This window comes from Eurytemora carolleeae, unplaced genomic scaffold, assembly GCF_000591075.1.
Source record: "Eurytemora carolleeae unplaced genomic scaffold, Eaff_2.0 scaffold2269, whole genome shotgun sequence".
Lineage (NCBI taxonomy): Eukaryota > Metazoa > Arthropoda > Copepoda > Calanoida > Temoridae > Eurytemora > Eurytemora carolleeae.
In genome coordinates, this window is record NW_019398160.1 from 12776 (window position 1) to 21973 (window position 9198).

The 9198-nt window shown below is 33.4% G+C and overlaps 1 long non-coding RNA gene across 1 annotated transcript; it reads left to right on the forward strand.

Moving 5' to 3' along the window:
• Nucleotides 1-706: 706 nt before the first annotated feature.
• Nucleotides 707-7052, forward strand: LOC111716913 (uncharacterized). Its single transcript, XR_002768631.1, has 3 exons — nt 707-756; nt 6736-6795; nt 6997-7052. It is a non-coding gene; the product is annotated as an uncharacterized LOC111716913 (long non-coding RNA).
• The last annotated feature ends 2146 nt before the right edge of the window (nt 7053-9198 follow it).

A 9198-nucleotide genomic window follows, 5' to 3' on the forward strand; every position in this document is an offset into this window, starting at 1 on the left:
CCCCCCCTATGATTTTGCCCTTAGAGTTGAGATAGGGGAGTGTGATAAATTTCCCTAGTCCAACTTTTTAAGACCTTTTATTAAGAAAAAATAACTTTAATGGTTAGAGTGTAAAAAAAATTTTTAAAAAGTAAAAAAAATGTTCAAAAATAATTATTTTTTATTTTTGACAAATATTAACATATGACACATGTTATTTACCAGTTAGTTATGAACCATTTCTGATTTAATTTTTGATCACCGACCCGCAGTTTGACCGTCCTCCACCCTACTCAATGCATCAAAAAATTTTTTCTTGCAAATTATGAATACAACTATTATATGTTGAAAAAGTGAAGAAGTTTTAGCGTTCTAATGTGAGCCGTTTTTAACTTATTCAGAAGAAACAGGAGGGGGTGGAAAACAACAACCCCCCCCCCAATTGTGAAAGGTTAAATATTTCAAACTTTGAATTGATAAAATAGTTTGAAATATCAAAGGTTTTCACCGCCAGTTAGCAAAGATATAGGGGATTAGAAAATTAAATTTGTGGCAAAGACTCAATTCCATTGATTGAGATAATAAAGACTCAAAGGCAAAGACTCAATTCCTTTGATTGAGATATCAATTGTTTTGCCTTCAAAACGTCGGAAGACCACACTTCAGAAAGCTCGGTAGCCAAGAATAATAATCCCAATACTTTTTATGTTTAAAAAAATTATTCTTTTTTAGAGTGGTTTCAGTGGATCCATTTCTTTTTAACCATGCATACTCCAGGTATAAATGCTGCAGATATAATTGCTAGAAAAATGGTTCCTCGAAATTTCTAGTGCTACTTAAACAATTAAAATAGGAAATTTTTTTCTGGTGGGTTGGGAAGTGGAGCTGAGAGCGCATTGCTATGCAGGCCCGTAGCCAGGATTTGACCAGGGGTGGTGCAATCTGACGCTCCGCAGGCGAAAAATTTTTTTGGGGGGTTTTTGATGATTTTTTAAACAATGTTTGGTTTGGTTTTACAGTGGTATATGGTTGTTTTTATTACATTGTCAATGCACACTATAAAGTCTAACCTTTTTAACAAGTGTATTTGAGCTTTTAAGGGAGTACTGCTTAACTAACAGAGTCAAGTAATCATTTATTACTTTGACTTTGCAATATGAAAATGATATGATCTTATTTCTTATTCATTTAAAAAGAAGCTTTTCAAGGGTCAAGGGGGCCGGGTGCTATGGAAACGCCTCACAACGTAAATGCCTCACAAAAACAGACTCATAAAACATAGCACACCCGTCAAGGTGGGGGGGGGGCTAAAAGTCTGAAAGTGTACTGGAGATTACCATTTCATTTCCATTGCATATAATTAATAAATCATACTGTTTTAATTAGACTTATACAACTATTAAATGACTATGAGTAAATTTTTATGTTGTGTTATATTTAATCAACAGAGTGTACTGATCAACTGTTAGTTAGCCTGCGATAGGTCACAGGAGAGACATGACTCAGGGGATGAGTTGAGAGAGTACACAAAAACTCCGTCACACTTTTAATGAGTAACGCACAAATAGATTATAATTTGGTTTGGAAATCAATTCTTACTCGGGCTATATAATTTATAACTAGATTTTAGAAACTTATGAAAACAATTTCTTTTATATGGGACTAGGGGGGGGGGAAATTCGTCATTTCACCCCTCTTTCAGAAGAAGGGGGGTGCACCTGCACCCTTGCACCCCCCCTTGGTTACGGGCCTGGTGCTATGGAATAACAAAATATCAATAATATGTTTTTACATTGTAAAATTTCTTAGTATGAGCGCAAAAACGTTTTACAACTTTTACCCAATGAGACCCAATGAAGTGTATTTTTATATTTTATGTTCTTAACGAAAAGTGCAAAATGAATTCTTCTGTGATCTATTATTGTAATAAGGAACAGTTAAAAAATCAAACATAATCATGGATTTTCTTAAAGATTACACTTCTCTGACGACACTGGGACTTCAAAGACGACTATAGAATTCTGATATCATGGCTCCGTGCAGCTGTATAAGTTGTTTTTCTTACTGGGCCAAATCATTTCAAATACCATTTAATGAGTGCATTAAAGACAAACGTACAGAACCAGTCTTCAATTTGTTATATTCATAGAGTTTTGGGTCGTCATAAAAGGAACTTTCAAGGTAAAATAGGGAAAAAAATCTGAAATTAGGATGATTTTAGGTATATCATAATTTGAATTAATACTTATTCATTTTTGACGGATATAATTGATAATGTTTCACCTGTAACACATGACCAGAATTTCCATTAATGACCGTTCAGTATGTGGTCACATGGCTCCGTCGGCTATATTACTTATATATGATTTTTGGTATAACTTTGCCACAGTTTTATATCAATTTCTCGAGACAGGGACATCAGATAGAATCATAGAACTTATATTGGTCGCAATCGACTTAGAAAATTGGTAGGCTTAAACCTATACCCCCTTCATTTTACCTTAACAGTCCCTTTAAAGTCTCATCCTTTGTGTGTATTAGAGATGTTAAAAATAATGTAACAAACTTAAAATGTACATTTTTGTACGTTACATTAACAGGAAATGTTTTGAAATATTCTATATAATGTGAAAGTTCAACGTTAAAGTTAAGCGAAACTGAGTCTCAAAACTGTGATCCCCCAAAAATCTCTAATCTTGGGGACCAATTCTAGGGAATTTCTCGAGAATTTCCGAGGAATCAGTTACAGGAAATGATTCTCGAGAAATTCCTCCGAAATTCCTCAATGAAAGTCACCACGGTTGGTGAATCTGGGGAAATTTTTGACCATGAAACAATTTGTTTCTGATACCTTTTAAAAGTGGTCGATAGTAAAAAAAATGTAAAGTCTGAAACTAATGTGAAGAAGTCTACAGAGTATAGGAAAAAATGTATTTACAGTATTAAAAATAACAAATGTTGTTTGATACTAATGAGTTGAATAAGCTCTCTGGCGGATTCTCCGCCTTCCTTCCACCTCATATGACTGGTTACACCTTTTCATATTGATTCCTCGAGACAACTAACTCAATTTCGGCCTCAGCTCGGCAAATCCTCTCTCTTTCTTTTGCCTCCTGCATCAAGCCCATATGCCTGAGTTTAAAATGAGAGATTAACGGCAGCTTGTATTCTCCATGCATTAAAAGCATTCCACACATTGAAAGCATCATTAATGGATGCACTTATTAACAGACAAACTCTGAATACCTATACATGAGGCGACTTATCATCCGACCCACTTGTTATGACCATAAGCTATATACAAAAGAGCTAATAAGCTGCAATGCTTATAGGAAGGACTACTTGCAATCCGAGCTTACCTCCGGGTCTGTATGAGGACTGAAAGGAATTACAAAAATAGAACTATCCAATCTGAGCTTAGCTCCGAGTTCGTATGAGAACTGAAGGGGTTACATCAATGGAACTATCCCTATTCCGAGCTACTGAACTCCCAGTTTCAATGGGAGCTTGAAAATCTATTGTTTGAAAAATCAATTGGGATTTGATTGCAAATCATAACCAAAGGATTTCTATTTTAAAGTTTAATTTTTAAAAGTGTAACTTTGTAGAACTAAAAAATAATTTCTTTTTATAAAAAGGTTTTGTAACGTTTTCCCTAATATTATTATGAAAAGTTCAATGTTTCAGAAATAGTTTATTAATTATATTATAAGGAAACTACAGTTTGTTATACATAGTAAAAATTTCAATAGTTTAATGTTAATATGGCACTTAGAATTAGTAGGGGGACAGGCGCTAACCCTCTTTTGACATCTTGCATTTAAAAATATCAATAAGTAAAAAACTATTTTACTTTTGATTCGAATTAAATTTAAATATCTGAGGGTTTCAGGGTTACAGAGAGGGGAAGAGGTACAGGGAGAATGGAAGGGATAGGATTTTTTTGTTGAAAATAATGATTTTTTGTCGCTTATTTGGATGCTATATTTTTCTGCTGCAAAATAAGCGATTTTATTTTTGAAAATAAGCTATTTTTTCCTTGAATATTAGCAATTATTTGGCTTTCATGTTCAAAGATTTTGTATTGCCTAATCGGGTGCTATCCAACTTTTACTTACGATTATGGCAACTTTTTATCACTTAATTTGGATTTTTAAATTTAAAGTGTAAAACATTTAAAAAGATGTAAGTCTGCCAGTTAAAACATTTAAAAACCTCATCTATCAATGTAAGAGATGACTGATGAATATGACAGCAAAGACCAATTGTTGTTTTTTTATTTTAAGTTTAAAGGAAATGAGAATATGCCATAAATTCTAATTTTCAATCACTATATCTTTAAACACGATGTCTTAGACCTTTGACATTGAAATATCAAAGGTTTAAACCATCAGGTTGGAAAGATATAGTGATTAGAATATTTAACAACAACTCAGCTCCTTTCCAAAGTGCAAACTAAAAAGGCCTGATACTAAATTAAGTCTTTTGACTTGTTATAAGCAGGTGTATAAAGATTGTAAACGGGCCTATTCAAATCTTATAAATGTTTCTGGCACGTTGAAGGTTTTTGATTTGCCATTGTTCAATGGAACCCCCGAAAACTCTGGAAAAGAAAAACGACATTAATTTGCGTTGTTTGTGTTGAAAAAATATTTAGCATTTGTCTTACTTTATTTTGGTATTTTTTAACCAAAACATGAACCCTGAAAACATTTTCATTGTGGTTTGTAAACTTAAGCTAATGCCGCTTTTTTTACTCACCTTGTAAGTAATTTAAAAAACAACACAAAAAAGAACTGAACCTTTAAAATTATCTAATCTCTATGTCTTTCGAAGCTGATGTTGTAGACTTTCCATATTTCAAACTTGGGACTTCTGTTAGAGAAAGTCGGATTTTAGTGTTTGTAACAAACTCATATTATCTAATCCCTAGTCTTTCGACCCAATGTTTCAGACATACGATTGTTAACACAAATTCGAAATATAAGGAAGATGATTTTACCAACTCAAATGCCGTAGCGTATTTTCAAGACGTGTTTATCCATTTCCGCCATGAAGCACCCACATGTCACCCTCGCTCCTTTATTCCCCGCCTCACCCCTCTACACATCCCAGCCCTCAGTCAGGTTAGGAGAGTTGAGCTAGTAACAGCTCCGACACAGGGAGCCTCTTGACTCCTTTATGATGATGACACAGATACTCAGTTAGCAACAGATGTGCTTACCCGAAGGGTTCCCAGTTTATCATGCATCCCAGAGACAACATAATTGCTCAATCGCGTCATGATAAAACCGCGATCTCTGCCTACTAGGTTGGATAAGCCCTGTTGTTCCAGTTTCTGTTGATCTGCTCCACCAACATGAAGCTCTACATCACTCCCATGAAGTACCCTCAAATATTCATCATTAATTCCTTTGTTAATTTCTAAACCAACCAATTTTAACCCATTCTTGGGAAAATATTTCAAAACTTTCGTTTTTATTAAATAAATGTTAGAAATATCCATTTGGATCTCTTTTATTTTATTATAGTGACTTTTAAAGTCAACAACGATATTTCAAACTAATAATCAAAAAAAAAATATATAAAAAAATTACACTATCAGGTTGCAAAAATATAGGGATTAGATAATTTGAATGGTTATAGAGTTTCAGTTCCTTTGAAATTTCAAAGTTTTTTACCATCTGGTTGTAAAGATATAGGGATTATATTCATTTAAGTCATCACTTTGCTATAGTACATTTTAAAGGAATTAAGTCTTTGTAACGTTTTCATATATAATAATTGCAAAAGAAAATCCACCGGAGGGTCCGTTTGTTTGAACAAAAAAAACCATTAGGTAAAATATTTTAAAACTATTGTTCCACATGAAAATGTCTTGCCGAATTTTAACCCATTTTATGAAGTGCCCCGAAACCTGTTTATTTTTTAAGCTCGTCAAATACATGCTGATAATTTCAAGTGATCCTCCATTTAAAGCGGGCTTTGCCCAATTCCCAATAGTACCCTTTATACCTATATCCGATTAATAATTTGAAAATACCAGCTTTCCTCGCTTGAAAAGGAAAGCCGGACATGCCGCTCTTTAAATGAAAGGGCACTTGAAATTACGTCTCTTATAGTCCCTTTAAGACGAGCCACTTAAGTTGAACGTCTTATGCTCAAAAATTACTTTTAACATTATTCAAAACTATTTAATAATAACATTAATCAACATGTTCATGTTTAAGGATGAAAAATATGGAAATAAAAATGCAAATATCACGGAAAAAAATCTTGTAATGCTTTCATTTAGAAGCAATATTATTTTTAAGAAACCTTAAGGGTTGAACATTTGAATTTTTAATACCGGTTTAGAACATTATTTTCTTGTCTTTTTTATAAACGAAACGAATAATCAGTTTTGATTGCCAGTTGTGAAATAGTGTAACGAAAAAAAGTTATCACAATAACGTTTCTATAGATCATAAAAACATGTTGCATTTTAGTAAAATTTCTAAATGTAAGATTTTATATTGAAAAAAATAAGATAAAACAATTTGTTAACAAAAAACATTCTTTGTACTGAAATGCATTGGAACGTGCAGAACTATCTAAATGACGTTTTATTGAAGCAAAACGTTTGTCACCTTTTGGTTTCAAATGTGAATGCAAAAGTTACTTTTTTTTCGCCAACATTTACCAAAGCTTAATGTTGTATAAGGTGTTCTAGTGCAGAAAATTCATAGTTTCAAATTCCAGAACAATCCTTTTCAGGATGAGTTCATTGCTGCATGGATCTGAGGAGTATGTAAGATATATTTTAAACACTGTCAGGTAGAAATACACGTTTACTCATGCATAAACTGTAAATCGGACATGCCATAGATGTGACCTTCTATGGCATGTATTATTTACAAAGGTACTTTCTAAATTTTGTTCTTATCAAGAATTAGGTAGATTTCCTTTTTTTGAACAACGGATTAAATTCATATATTTCAATTCCTTTATCACCATCCTATTTAATATATTATTTAGCAATGGAACAGAGGCTCTTTACCCATATTATAGAGACCCAGGGAATGACGGTAAGACCTTTCTTCGTTTGTTTCAAACAAAAATTTGTTTCAAATCATTCTTCAATATTTAAAATTATTTTTAGAATTTTGGTATTTTTTTAATGAATGAAATATTTGGCCAAAATCCACAATTAAAAACTGTGATTTCCATCAAAAAAAAAATTGTGTACATTTTTTAATTCTGTAATCTGTATCTACATTTTTTGTTGGTTTTTTTGTACAAATCCCTAGAAAATTCTTGTTCTCTAGATTCAAGTTCTTGTTTTCCACAGAAATGTTTTGGGACCAGCTTCCTTCAACCCTTAGACCCTGACTGGGTACAATTGCCATGCAGGATATGTAACAAAGAGAGAATAACAGAAGATCTAGACCACGCTTTGATCTCGATATCCACAATACAATAGTTACCAGCTGTTGTATTCCGGACTGAACCAAAAAAGGGTGAACAGTCCCTTAGATACAATGAGAGATCGGAGAGACCAGATTGATTCAGTACAGCCCGAACCTTAGAAGAGTAGACACGTAACTTTACACGTCTGCCTGCCACTATCGTTCTGGGACTTGTACAACATACAGCGAACACACAGCATACAGAGGGAATCTAACTGAATGAGCTGCTTGGAAGAAGATGAATCCAGCTTACATCAATGAAGCTGCTTTAGATGTAGATGAAGTGGATCCTATAGATCTTGCTCCTCTTGTCAGTGGGAATGCTCCCATTGTCACTGCCCCAGCCTCGGAGGTCGGAGACGTAGCTGAGGACATAGTTGAGGACGAGGATATGGATAAGGATACTGATGTCCTGGTGCGAACCATGCAGGAGGTGATGGATAGGTTAGCAAAGCTGAACCAGGAGCTGGAGAGTATGGTGTCCTCTACTCTGGAGGACACAAGCACCCAAGAGCCCCTTGCAGATCCCAACGTTAATGCATGGGACGCAAGGAAGGCCTGGGAGCGGGAGTTTAGCCTTTATCCAAAGCAAGTAGGGAGGTGGTTTGCTCCAGGATTTATGTCCAGGTTGTGAAGCTGCTCCACAGATTACAGGAGCAGGCTGACCAGCATACCTGGAATAAAGATGATAAATATAGGATGGATGGATTGGCAAATATAGTAGTTCTGCACTTCAGATTGGATAAACTAACTGAGAGAGCTACTAAGTTGTAAAGGAACCATGGCTGATCATTAAACCATCTAGTTATCTCCACATTATAGTATGTATGCATTTATGAATATGTGAATAAATGTAACAACATTAATGAATAATAAATATTTCATAAGCTTAGCTATATTGGATATTGAACCCTGAAAATACTAGGCCTCAATATTTCAAAATTTAGCTGAATGACTATTGAAAATATTATTGGAAAATAAACAGTTGAACCGAACCCAATCAATATTATTAATGGGGCCGGGCTTGGCTGTGTATAGAACCCCGGGTCAAAAAGGGTTGTTACCCCCTTTTCACCCTCCTAGAAATAATGGGTAGAAGGTTATGACTCACCCATTTTTCAAATAGAATTAAAAAGGGTTCTTGTTTTCATATCTTCTATTGAAGCCAAAACAAGTTGATGCTTTTGGAAAACAATGAAAACAGAGCTAGAATAATTTGCAGAAATGCAACTTGCAGCTAGCTAGGTTTAAAACTCATAAACAAAATTAAAGTTTAGAGTTGAAAAATACCTAGTATTGTATGCAACCCTAGTTAATGTATACACTTAGTTTCGAGTTTGAAAAATTAGAAACTATATTTCCTTTGGTTCGCTTAAGAATCACTGGAATCATTTATATATGTAAATTGACAGTTTCGAGTTCGAAAGAATTAGAAACTTTATCTCCTTTGGTTCGCTTAAGAATCACTGGAATCATTTATATATGTAAATTGACAGTTTCGAGTTCGAAAGAATTACACTGTAAATATAAATCAGCAATATCTTTTAAAATTTGTTTCTTAATTTAATTTTTTTAACATAATATTCAAAAATTATGTTTATTTGAAAACTAAAAATATTTTTTCCTTTTATTAAGTTTTTTGTAAAAGATATGTTTTTTAAACAAATGAAATTTGCAAAATTACAAAAAATTTGTAAAAACATATTCATTCATTGTTGATTAAAAATTAACTTATTTTGACATTGATTTGTAATTTTTTTTAATAAAAAAA